The sequence below is a fragment of the Eptatretus burgeri genome, chromosome 17, assembly GCF_056783735.1.
Source record: "Eptatretus burgeri isolate ZD-2024b chromosome 17, Ebu_testis_v1, whole genome shotgun sequence".
Taxonomy (NCBI): domain Eukaryota; kingdom Metazoa; phylum Chordata; class Myxini; order Myxiniformes; family Myxinidae; genus Eptatretus; species Eptatretus burgeri.
Genome location: NC_140977.1, coordinates 53,683,694 through 53,697,528, shown reverse-complemented (window position 1 = coordinate 53,697,528; position 13,835 = coordinate 53,683,694). Strand labels below are relative to the sequence as shown.

The 13,835-nt window shown below is 46.1% G+C and overlaps 1 protein-coding gene across 4 annotated transcripts in view; it reads left to right on the top strand.

The window, feature by feature from the left end:
- Positions 1-13,835, top strand: part of CA10 (carbonic anhydrase 10 (inactive)) — a 320,755-nt gene that overhangs the window by 235,778 nt on the left and 71,142 nt on the right. The window lies entirely within an intron of this gene.

The window sequence follows — 13,835 nt, the reverse complement described above, 5'->3', positions numbered from 1 at the left end:
TCAGAGATCATGGAGATATGACAAAGTTATTCCGGCAATTCCTTGCTCAACGAGCAATTTCATTTGTTTGTTTGTCTGTTTGTTTGTCTGTGTGCAGGATATCTCAAAATGTTGTGGGCGGATCTGGATGAAATTTGGAGGACGGGTTGGACGTGCGACAAGGAAGAAATTATTCGATTTTCGTGAAGATCCGAATCCGGATCTGGATACGAGAATTATTTAATATTCAAAGTGATTCTTCACGTCACCATTGAGAGATAGGGCCAAAAACGATAGAGCACTGTATGGCATGATATTTCAAACATGTAACGGGCCCGATATGTTCTCGTGGATCAGGCATTGCGTGGCGGAGGTGTGCGCTCCACCGAGTGCCCTTGTAGTTTGTTCTGTTTTCCCAAGTGTCGCTCCATGAGCAATTTTTCATTTCTTTGTCTGTCTGTCTGTCTGTTTGTCACACGATTTTTGGCCACAGTTTTCAAGCAATCGTTCTGAAATTTTTCTTTGTGTGTAGGAGACCAGCCAAGGATTCTTAATTTTCTTGAAGATCCGAATCCGGATAGGGATCTGAGAATTTTTAAATAATTCTTCACCATTGAGAGATAGGGCCAAAAACTATATATATATCACGATATCTCGAAATGTTATGGATAGATTGACACGGAACTTGGCGCACAAGTTGGGAATGCCACGAGGAAGAATTGATTCAATTTTCAAATCAAGGTGAATATCTGAATCCGGATCCTGATTGGAGAATTATTTATTTTTTAAACTGATTCTTCACCATTAAGCGATGGGGCCAAAAATGATAAAGAGCAAAATATCTCAAAAAGTTATGGATGGATTCCGCAGAAACTTTGTGGACCGGTTGGGTGTGTGAAAAGTACTAATTGATTCAAATTTGGTGAAGATTCGAATCTGGATCCGGATACGAGAATTTTCTTAAAGTGATTCTTCTTCACCATTGAGAAATGGGCCAAAAACTATGTATAGCACAACTTGTTTGTTTGTTTGTGTGTTTGTGTGTTTGTGTGTTTGTTCGTCCGCACAGAACTTTAGTGTTTTTCTCTGCAACCACTTGTTTCGGGTTTCAGACATTAGAGCAAGAGCGCTGCACAATTCCGTCTTTCACATGGTCTTGTAGTTTACAAAGTGCAGCGAAAGGGCTGCAAATCGGTGGGCCATCTCACGGGTAACCAACTGCCATCACTCAGGCAAACGTGAAAGGTGTTGAACGGACAATTGGGAAGAATTACCAAATTGCAATCCTTGGAAATGGAGAAGAACGAGGATTATCGAAACGATCGCTCGTTCGTTCATTCTCTCGCTTGATATTCGACACATTATGTGCAAAGTGTGTTCCAAAGGATCTCCCATTTGATCAAAAGCAAGCTGTTTGGAACGCTCCTGGAACGCTGCCAGTGGCAGGGAAATGGTGTATTGAAGAATTTGATGACACGTGACACCAACCGATATCATTTCAGGGCAGAGTCAAAACGAGGCAGCAGGAGTGGAGACATTCTTCATCCCCATTCCCCATCACGACAAAACATTTTCAGGTTCAGCCATCAATTGGAAAGCTTTCGGTAATCGTGTCTTGGGACCTTAAAGGCTCAATTTGTGTGGAATTTCTTGAAAATGGGAAAACTATCAACGGACAGTGATGCCTGGTGTTGGCTTTATGGTTAGGGTGGTGGACTTGAGATCCCAGCATCCTGAGTTCAAATCCCACTTTCTGTTGAATAAATACCAGGTGGGGTTGACTCTGCCTGGTATCCTTCCGAGGTCGGCAAAATGAGTGCCAGCCTGCTGGTATCCTGTGTCAGAGTGGCGACCCATCGAGGATTGTGCCCATTAGCCAAGGAGACTGCTTAGGCAGCACCAACGCTCTGAACAGACTATGATCCAGATGGATGGATGGATCAACGGACCGTACCATATTGAAACGGAAGACCAAGAAGGAACCTGAAGAAGTAAAGAGCAAAGATGGAGTCATCAGGACGAAAGGAACCTGGATAGGATTCAGGTTTCAGCCGCTACTCCACGACCCTCAAACCCATTCAGGTGCAGCCAGCCAAGTGAGCCTTACAGAAAAAATTTCTGCAAGAATTCACTTCTCCTTTGAGAGATGAAAGAGAAGAAAAAGCAAGAATTATAATGAATAAAGAGAATTATGGAAAAAAAATTTTTACAAGGAAATATGAAAGGAACAAAAATGGCGGGAAGAACCCGGACAGGTAGATTCAGTTACTCCAAAGGCTCAAACGCAGCAACATGTACAAGCTTGCAGAGGTCCGTCAGCGGGGAAGCACAGTGGTGACTTGTTACAAAACTGAGGGGAGACTGGCGTTATGCTGACCACATACATGCCGCCTACTCCTCGCTAAGGTCACCGTGGGATCTTTAACGTCCACCAACTATCACCAGCAGACGGGACGCCCAGTTTTAACGTCCATCACCTGAATCCATCAGAGGGCACGCACATTGATGACTCGCCCTGCCTGTAAAACACCAGGGTGACAGTTTATAGCTGGGTCGGGATTCGAGCCTTGACTAGACAGCTTCGAGTGGAGTTCACACCTCTCAGCCATCCTGCCACCCTTTCTCACGGAGACGGGTCACCAAGTTCCAAACTGTCCCCATTTGAATTTTCTCGAAGAACAAAAGTGTACACCACCCTTGAACTACCCCCCTCATGGTTTTTAGTCTTACTCAAAGCTTGACAAATCGTTATGTTACAAGTACCGACGGTTTTATACGTTTTATATCGATTTCCGTTGGAACCAACAACAAAATGTCACCTGCAGTCGCTTCGCAGGTAGTTCGCAGAATAGGATCTCCGCTCCGAGGGCGACCTTAAACAGCTTTGTCACGTGTCAACGTTGAAGATCCCACGATAGCCCTGTGAAAAGAGGAGGCTATTGTGTGCCGGAACAGCCACCTTCATCGATATTTCACACTTTTTAGCAATCGTCGCACAATTCGTCTCACCGCAGCATGAGATCTCTGTAAACCTTGACGTATTGCTAACGGAGGTCACATCACCAGGTAGATGCACATACAGGTAAACAGGGATACACGCATGGGATGCTCGTGGAGTGGGCAAAGGGAAGTGAACGAGATGAAACGCCGGTAATGAAATGGTTTGTTTGATGTGGCAGGTGAAATCTGTTTAATTGCCTTGCAGAGGTCTGGAAAGAGTGGTTTATGCAAGCTTAGTGTGCGGTAAGGGCTTGGTTTGACAGTGCTAATGTTGGAAATGCCAGTGACATATCCCTGGGGAGGGGGGTGATTGAGGGGAGGGGGCTTCAGCATTACTTCAATCATGATGTCACCTGTCACCATGAGCCCACAAGTGACGGAGAGTTTGATACACCCAGCCTTGAATGCAAGTGTCGATCATGGAAAGATCCACTACGTTTGAGAGCGCCAAAACGCCTTGAATAGTTTTATCAGGAGGTGTCTAATTTTAGTGGGCCATCCAATTAGTGTGGCCTGAAGCCCGCAACCACCTGCCGGGCATGCCAAACACCCATCACTTCCTCGTCAGTGCTACATTCTTCTCCTCTTTGCCTCCACAACCCCCCCTCCCAACCCCCCAACTTCACACCCTCTCATCACTGCCATTTGCAGAGCAGTCACCAGGTAAGTGGTGCTCCCATGCCCATGAGGCACCAGAACGTCAGTCCAGAAACTTCATTTTGCCCCAAAATTGCAACAGCACGCTGCCAAATAGGCTCCCGATTCACGGACGTCCATCGATGAAGACAAACGGCTCGAAAGATTGAACTTGTGAGCGATTACATCACGGGTACTATCCTGTAAGTGCTGAACGTCGAGTCAAGCAAGGAATCAGCGCATACCATTTCCAAGAGTTTGGTGTGACCCAAGCGGAGTTTGAACCACAGACCTCCCAGACTCGGAGCAGATACTCAAACCATGACACCACCGAGTCTGATAGGTGGATTTGAAAGTAAAATTATTCGGTGTTCTTAAATGGAACATTCAATTGAAATGATCAATAAACAACCAGTAACCAATGTTTGGTTATCATAATGATGTCAGTGATAATGAGGAGGACAAAAGGAGGAAGAATAACCTTTCCATTCTAAATAAGCCCCCATTTCGGACTAAATCCAACAGGGGTTAACAATGACCAATTTTGAGACAAAAGAAAAGCAGAAATCCTCCAAATGATTTTAAAGTTTGGTTTTAATCTTCTTAAGGACAATGAACTTTCAGGCTCATCGCAAGGATTTCCCAAGGAGGGTGCGAATCCAGAAAACTGAACAGTGTTTTATTGTCCCAGATAGGGGCATCTGGGGGGTAATCACACCCATCATGGGGGGATTACCCCCCATGGGAATTTTTAATTATCGGCTTCAACACGATCATTTCCTGCATTCTAGAGACTCTTTCGGATTGGAATCCCTCGTGGGGTTTTCAAGTTTTCAACCGTTTTATCAAGCTCGAAAAACAAACAATCCGTCGTCACATTCACGTGTGCATTTCTCTTGTTAGACATAGTGTACGAACTGTGGTCAAACCGACGTTCATCAAAAGTTGTTATGATCGGTGGTTGTGGTGGTGTACCCATTCATCCAGAATCGTGTGCAATCTCTATGTAGTTGGGTAAATTTTCCTTGACGTTGAACATGATTACCCGCGCAATCGAAGGTAGACGGAGAAGATGTATTCACCCGTCTGTCTGTTCGTCTGTTTGTCTGTGAGCAGGATATCCCAAAAAGTTGTGGACGATTTCGGACAAAACTTGGTGGACATGTTGGGTGCTGCGTTACAAGGAAGAATTGATTCGATTTTGGTGAAGGTGCGGATCTGAGCTGGATACTTTAGAGAAATCATGTTCTATCCTCAGACTCTGCCCTTGCCAGCTCTTAAGTTTCGTCTGATCGGCCATGTTGAATTGAATTGTTGTTGCTGTTTTTGTTGTTGTTGAATTGTCGGTGCTGATTTCTCATGTACGTGTATTTTTGTAATTGGGAATGAGCAATAATTACACACTGTGGCGATTGCAGATGTTTTACTTTAACATCTTGAAACACTGTGGGGTAACTAGCACTCAAAAATGTACGGTACTGAGAATCTCACAACACTGAATTCATGAAGGTCTTTAGCCTTTGATAAGTAACACGGCATATCTGTTTTATTCTTATTTGAGTTGTCTGGATTGGCTATCCGCTATATTGATGATCATGATGCACTTCAATTATATTAGGAAGAGTCACAATCAGCGCGCTGTCACGTTCTCCACCCCAGCGCAAAGGTACAAAACACAATATTGAAGCTACATTTTCACAAATATCCACAATATGCTTGAGTGGAATGCTTAATGCACTTCATTGACAGTCAAATCTACCAGAAAAACTTGACGAGATCAAATTAGTAGAGACAAGCCTGACATGAAAAGGTTGAGAACAATGTCGACCGTCTGTGCCATGCAATGCAAATCTAGTGTCAGGTCAGGTATGGGAGCATGCGCCGGAGCAGCGCGTCGCTGCGTCCACTTTCTGCCAGTACTACAGGGGCCTCCGTCTAGCCATCCCCCAGGTAGATGCCTGGCCCATCCCCATCTACTTGAGATGCTGATCAACCCACTGCAACCACGAGGCACATGGATGGCCCACTGGCCTCCTCCACTCACGAGGCTCCCTTGCTGAGAGAATCCAGTGAGCAGGATCAGCGTCAGGAAAATGAGACACATGTCCGTACAGCCACAGCTGACGCTCACGGACTATGCAGGTAACAAATCTCATCCGAGTCTCTCTCAGCAACCGCTCATTTGACACAAAGTCCAACCAGCGATAGCCAAGGATTCTCTAATGAGACCTGGTATCAAAGGAATTAAGTCTCCATCTCAGATCCCTGGTCAGAGTCAAAGTCTCACATCCATAGAGCAATACTGGAAGCACCAAGGACCTGAAGACTCGGACTTTCATTCTCCCGCACAGGTACCGGCAGCGCCACACCCCATGATCCAGTGAATCCATGACTCCCCAGGTCCAACCCAGACGTCTGTTGACTTCTGGCTCACAGCCAGCAGAGACATGAATATCACTGCCAAGTAAAGTGAATCTCTCCGTGACCTCAACATCCTCACCACAAACAGGTACAGACAGGATAGCAGCATCCAAGATGTCATTGAAAACCTGGGTCTTAGTTTTGACACAGGAAACCCATAATCCCAGCGGCTCCGACTCCTCATTCAGCACCTCAAGGGCCCCCAAAAGGATATCTAGAATCTCCGCAAAGATGACTGCATCATCTGCGAAATCAAGGTCAGAGATCTTGACATTCCCAAACGATGCACCGCAGCTTGATCTCTCTGACATCCTCCCCAGAATCCAGTCCATACAAGTGCTGAAAAGTGTGGGGGGCAAGTACACACCTGATGAACTCCAGTTACAATTGGAAATAAGTCAGAGATGGTATCACCACATCTCACAGCACTGTCAGTACCAGAATACAGATCAGACATCAGATTGATCAGTTTTGGTGGCACCCCACGAAGACCAAGAATCCTCCAGAGGGCATCCCGATTCACTGAATCAAACGCTTTACAGAGATCAACATAAGCTGCAAGCAGCCCCTGCCGAAACTCTCGTCTGCGTTCGGTGAGGACCCGAAGAGCAAGGATACGGTCAATCGTTTGTCGTGAAGTCGTGAAGCCTTGTCATGAAGAATGAATGGCCTTATCTTCTGCTACTCAATGGAAAGCGTAACAAGAGATTCCATACTAAAAATGAATGAAATCACAGGCAATGGTGTGCACCCCACACACCCTCTCTCCATCCCTCAGCGATGCGATAGGCTTATTCGGAGAACTTTTCAAACCTGTCATCTAGCCACAGACAGTTTACACTGGTATCTCAGAAAACGAATGATAAAAAAACAAACCTGTTGTTTAGCAGTAATTTGGACAAAATATTTCACCATTTTACATCATCTCGTCCAATCAAGTTTTCCGCTTGCGGACCCCGCCCTTGTCCTTGTTTCTCAAGACTGTGTTCTATGTACTCTCTAGTTTACGAGATTCATTACCCCGCGCACGCAAAGCGAAGAGCAGGATTAAGCAATTCGTTCATGTCTGTCTGTCTTTCCGTCCGTCTACAAACGTCAGTTTCTGATCGAGGAACAACATCATTTGGAATTGAATGTTATATTTTGAACACGAATGGGCTCATGACTTGGCAACGAACCTTTAGTTTAGCAGTACTTCCAAAACCTTTCTGTTTAGCAGTACTTGGACTTTTAAATTAAGGTGGTATATGGTATAAATCCAATATATATATATATATATATATATATATATATATATATATATATATATATATATATATATATATATATATATATATGTTTTTGACTGCTTCAACAGCGCTGAACTTCTGGGATTTTTTTTATATTTAATTTGAGTTATAAATTTGAACACAACATGGGGTAACGTATTCCATAAACTCTCCAGCTTTTATAGTTTCCGATCCGATGTGCCATACTCTGTTGCAGAGCATCGGTGCTGCCCGAACAGTTTCTTGGTGAGGGTTACACATTGGCAGTGGGCAACTTGCCATCCCTCTCCCAGCAATCGTGAGGGTTGGAATTTGAGACTTGTTCAGGTTGCCGGTGGTAGATTGCCTACTCTTCGTAAAGGACGCTGGAGGATCTTTAACGTCCACAGACTAATATCGGCAGACAGGATGCCCGGCTTAACGTCCATCGGAGAAACAGCACACACATTCATGAATCACTCTGCCTGTGAAACACCAGCATGACATTTTTTTTTGTACACCTTGTCGAGGCTCTTATTAGAGCTAACACAAAACGCACAGCAAGGGGGGCATGAGACAAGAGGGGCTGGAGAGGGAAAGACAAAACAGTGGGGAACAGAGACATTAGGAGATCTGTGGAATGGGGAGGGATGAGGTGGGGAACATGGGGAATACAAGATGGACACCGCAGGGACTTTCAGGAAGGAAAGCAGGGAATTTGAAGGAGGTGGGTTGAAGGTGGATTAATGGGGGTAGAAAATATCAAGGATTTGGATGGGGGATGATATGAGGTGGTGGTGAACAGCTGTTTTGAAGGCCTGGAGGGAAGAATGGGAATGAATAGAGTGAGGGAGTTTATTCCAAATGAGGGGCAAAAGAGGAATGAAAGAGTGAAGGAGAGCAGTGATTGGTGATTTTGGTAGTTTTACCAGAAGGAGGTTGTTGGTGGACCTTGAGCGCCCTGCGGAAATATGGTGGGGACAAATTGCAGACAGAGCAGGGGGAAGGGGGAGACCGGAGAGGAGACGGTAGAAGACAGAAAGACCACCGACCAACCTGCGGTGAGAGAGTGAGAGGTCCAAAGACTCAGCCTCATCACGGGAGATGCCAATGATCCGAAATGCCTTGGTTTCCACAGCGTGAAGCCGAGAAAGGTGGGAGGCAGGAGCAACAGCCCAGAGGGGAGAGCAGTACTCCATCAGGCTGCGGACGAAAGCTTTGTTTGTAATCAGAAGCTCAGGTGGGCCGAGGAAGGACTTTGCACGACGGAGGATTCCCAGTCAGCGACTGACTTTGGAGGCGAGGTTGGAAATGTGGCTTTCCCAGGAAAGATCATGGCAGATAGTGAGATGCAGAAGCTTGAAAGAAAGGACTTCTTCCAGAGTATTGTTGAGAAAGTAGATGTGGGGGAGGGGGGGGGTTCTAAACGGTCCTTTTGGAGAGACAAAGTCAGAGTGTGAGATTTGTCCAGATTCAAAGACATGTTCCTCGTTGGACCAGTTTGTGATTTTTTCGCAGATCTGCAGTGAGTGGTGAAGCCGCTGCTTGCCTGTCTGAGGAATGACAGGTGGTATAGCAGAAGGTGGAGTCATCAGCAAAGAGATAAAGAGGATTTTCCAAAGAGTCGGAGATATCGTTGATGAAAACTAGAAAAAGAACAGGGCCCAGAACGCTGCCTTAAGGAACTCCAGCCTGGACAGAAAGAGAGGATGAGAGAACTCCATTAAGGGCCACACGTTGACTGCGACAGGAGAGGAAGTCTGCGAGCCATGAGTGGAGATGGCCTTGGATATCATCGGAAGAGAGTTTGGTGAGTAGGGCAGGGTGCCAGACTGTGTCAAAAGCACGTGATATGTCTCGGGATATGGCTCTGATTTAATGTCTGGCATTGAGGACCTCCATCCATTGTTGGGAGAGCAGAAGCAGCATATCGAGGGTAGAGTGACTTGGTGTGAAACCAAATTGACATTTGGAAATCAAGCCATTGGAGAAGAGGAAGGATTTAATGTCTGAGGCGATGATGGGTTCTACAACCTTGCTGGTGATTGGGAGAAGGCTGATTGGTCTGTTGTTGCAGGGATCTGTTTTTGCACCTTTTTTATGCAGGGCAGTAATGTTTGCTGATTTCCAAGCAGATGGCAGATGACCTTGAGCAAATGAGAGGGTGAATAGAACAGAGAGAGTGAGCGCAAGAGCAGAGGAGCAGGTTTTTAGGACATGTGGGCTGATGCCGTCTGGGCCGGTTGCAGAATCTGAGTTGAGATTTGACAGCAAGCTCTCCACCTTGTCAGATGAAAAGGACACAGCGTCCAGGGACAGTTGTGTGCGACTGGGTAAGGTGGGTACAGAAAGCGATGGGTTTTAGACACAAGATTTCGATGCAAACACCAAGTTTAGGTATTCAGCCTTTTCACGTGCGGTATCAGCAGTGCTGCCATTTGAGGTAAGGGAGGGGATGGAGGGGGAACATCCACCAGAAACAGATTTGATCAGATGCCACCAGGATTTGGAGGAGGGAGAGAGATTTGAGAGTTCAGACTTGAGCTTCGAAAGATGTTGTTTTCTGGCTCTCCTAAGGGTAGACACACACTTGTTTTGAGCTTAATGGAAAGAACTGAGATTACCCTCAGTTGGGTTTGCTTTCCATGAGGCAAAGGCAAGTTGTTTCAGGACAACTGCCTCGCCACAAGCGTCAGTGAACCATGGGTGGGAGGAAGTGTCAGACAACTGAAGACGAGAGGGGATAAATCTGTGCATGAGGGAGAGCAAGTTTCTTTGAGAGAATTCCCAGGATGAGTTGATGTTGGAGAAAGTAGAGAAAGGAGACCAGTCTCGAAGTTTGATGGCTGCTTGGAGACCCTGCCAGTCGGCTTGAGTGAAATGCCAGACTCGACGGCGGTGAGGTGGTTCTCTGATAACAGCCAGAGAGATGTCCACTTTGACAAGCACGTGGTCAAAAGAATCGATTGGAGCGAAGGAAGAGCAGCAGATATTTTCAGGAAAATTTGTCAAAATCAGACCCAGAAGAGATAGAGTATCATTGGTTGAGATCCGGGTCGGGAAATTGACCGATTGAGTCTCAGAAAGGTTTTGCAGAGGTGCTGTGACAGGTGAGAGAGGTACCCACACCTAGCCAACTGGCATGATGACAATTGAAGTCACCACATATGAGGAAGAGAGAGTTCGGATGAAAAGATAGAAGTTGGTCTATGTTATCGGATAGTGAGGTGTAAATGGAGTCATCATTGTTTGGTGGATGCTACAGTACACATATAAACATGATGTGGGAGTGAAGGGGAAACCGCATCAAGTAGTTTCTGGTAGGATTTGGTCCTGGGATTCAGAGCAACTGCCCCTTTACTAGTATTAGACTCCTGACAGAAGATGCATAGTTTCCAGTCAACAGGCTCCTTGGAGTTGTCGTCATCAAGGCTTTCATCCATCATAATGTCCTGAAAGTACAGAACAACATCCAGTGTTAGTCAGATCAACAGAACTGCTGCCATGATACATATTTCCTGAAAATGAATCACATGTTAGAATAATTAGGAGTCTCGCTATACTACAACTGGATTCCTTGTCTCTGGAAGCATGGAATAGGCATATTGAATGAAGAGTTTATACGTCTGAAGATGTGAGCGGAATAATTTTTTTGTATCACTCAGTGGCATATAAGCGCCCCTGGTATCACCGACCTGAGAGATAAAATGTCCTAAAAGTGAAGCAATTGTTAGGATTAGAAGTCTAATGATGCCACTAGTCAGATGGTGCTTGAGCACCAGCGTCCAGAGCAGTCAGGCTTTACACCAAAGAGGTCAACGATTGACCGTATCCTTGCACTTCGTGTCCTCACCGAATGCAGACGAGAGTTTCGGCAGGGCTGCTTGCAGCCTATGTTGATCTCTGTAAAGCGTTCGATTCAGTGAATCGGGATGTCCTCTGGAAGATTATTGGTCTTCATGGGGTGCCACCAAAACTGATCGATCTGATGTCTGAACTCTACTCTAGTACTGAGAGTGCTGTGAAGTGTGGTGGTACCATCTCTGACTTATTTCCAGTTGTTACTGGAGTTCGTCAGGGATGTGTACTTGCCCCCACACTTTTCAGCACTTGTATGGACTGGATTCTAGGGAGGATGTCGGAGAGATCAAGTTGCGGTGCGTCATTTGGGAATGTCAAGATCTCGGACCTTGACTTTGCAGATGATGCAGTCATCTTTGCGGAGACTTTAGACATCCTTTTGGGGGCCCTCGAGGTGCTGAATGAGGAGTCGGAGCCGTTGGGATTACGGGTTTCTTGGGTAAAAACTAAGATCCAGGCTTTCCGTGACATCTTGGATGCTGCTGTCCTGTCTGTGTCTGTTTGTGGTGAGGATGTTGAGGTCGTGGAGAGATTCACTTACCTTGGCAGTGATATTCATGTCTCTGCTGGCTGCGAGTCAGAGGTCAATAGACGTCTGGGTCGGACCTGGGGAGTCTTGGATTCACTGGATCATGGGGTGTGGCGCTGCCGGTACCTGTGCGGGAGGACGAAAGTCCGAGTCTTCAGGTCCTTGGTACTTCCAGTCTTGCTCTATGGGTGCGAGACTTGGACTCTGACCAAGGATCTGAGACGGAGACTTAATTCCTTTGGTACCAGGTCTCTTCGGAGAATCCTTGGCTATCGCTGGTCGGATTTTGTGTCCAACGAGCGGTTGCTGAGAGAGACTCGGATGAGATTTGTTACCTGCATAGTCCGTGAGCGTCAGTTGCGGCTGTATGGACATGTGGCTCGTTTTCCTGACTCTGATCCTGCTCACCAGATTCTCTCAGCGAGGGAGTCTCATGAGTGGAGGAGGCCAGTGGGTCGACCACGTGCCTCATGGTTGCAACAGGTTGACCATCATCTCAAGGAGATGGGGATGGGCCTGGCATCTGCCTGGGGGATGGCCAGACGGAGGCCCCTGGAGTACCGGCGGAAAGTGGACGCAGCGACGTGCTGTTCTGGCACATGCTCCCATACCTGACCTGACCTGATGCCACTAGTGGTTTTTCTTCACCCAGAAAACATAGGATTAGCCTATTTAATGATGTTTCGAGGTTGACTAGAAGCCGAGATAGCGCAAATTATGTATTTTATGGCGGCCATTTTGAAAATCCAAAATGGCGGCCATGCAGGTGTCTATGCAAATGCCAACATTAATTTTTGGATTCCCCATGCTCGGAAGATTCCAGAAATGTATAGTTTTGCTCATCTCCAAAATTTTTGAACGAAAAAACATCGTGAACCTGACTACTGAATGGAAAGATCTTAAAGGTTTGAGCGAAGGCCCCGGATATTTGAGGTCCACACTGTTAATGAAGAGGGAGGGAGGAGGATTTGGGTGCAGGGGATTGGATGCAAGGGAGAGGGTAGGACAAGGGAGGAGGGGGGGGCGGGGAGGTAAGGAGAGTTGTTGAAAGAGTGTGGGGGATTGCTGAAGAGCTCGGCGAGGGGGGTAGATGAGGAGGAGAAAAGGCTCTGTGGTGCTGGGGGAGAGGGGGGCAAGAGAGAGGCAGAAGGCAGTTGAGGATTTGTGGAGGTGGAGTGATGAGATGGAGGTGAGAGGGCAAGGTAAGGAGGCAGCTTTGTGGAGGTGAGGAGGGGGGGCAACTTTGAGAAGGATGAGTGAGGGGGGTGAATGGTGGGAGAAGGGTGAGTGGGGAGAGAAGAGTGAGTTTATAGCTGGGTCGGGATTTTAATCCAGGCTACACAGAGCGAGCATGCATACCTTTTGGCTTTCTTGCTGTGACCTGGTGATTCATGACTTCATAACAACTGAAAACATTTTTTACTCATTGTGATCATACAATTTATATTGCCTTCCTACCGCCAGTATCGAACCGCATTATCGCCATTGATTGAAACTTGAAGAACACGTGTAAAGTGGCTTCACCAAACAACCCATGAAACGGTTGAAGAAACCTTCAAAAACGAAATGTTTAATTTTTATTAAATATTAATCTATGCCAAAGTGACAGGTCACATAATGGAAGATCGTACAAAAAGTTGAAACGTCGTGGAAAATAAAATTTCACATTTTCAGCAAGGCAGCCACCGCCTGTTGCACCGCATAACAACCCGTGGCTAACAACGCATGCGAGTGACCCCTGAACTTTGTTCAAGTCAATCGACTTAAAGTATTTAGTGACAGTGTCAATAATGTAGCGCTTGCCAAATGGATGAAGCACTCCAACAAAACAGTTGATAAGAAATTGCTCGCTTGGCACGTAATTAACCATCATATTAAACATACACCTCTTGGAGACACCCAAAATGCCAAATATGTCTGAATTGGACAAATAAGCACTTTTCTAGGATTTGGAACTGTTCCAAATATTTGGGGTGTTTGGGGGTTCGACTCTGGAGCTTAAGTTTTGTAATTTGGCTTACTTGCAGAGATTCTCGAGGTTATTCATGTGCGGAAATGAAATAAAGCCACGAACGCTGCTGTTCACAGCTCTTTATAAGAATTGCAATGTACTCAGTGATTCGTAGCTATGATGAAGGAAAGTGAAAATGAGGAAAGTGAAA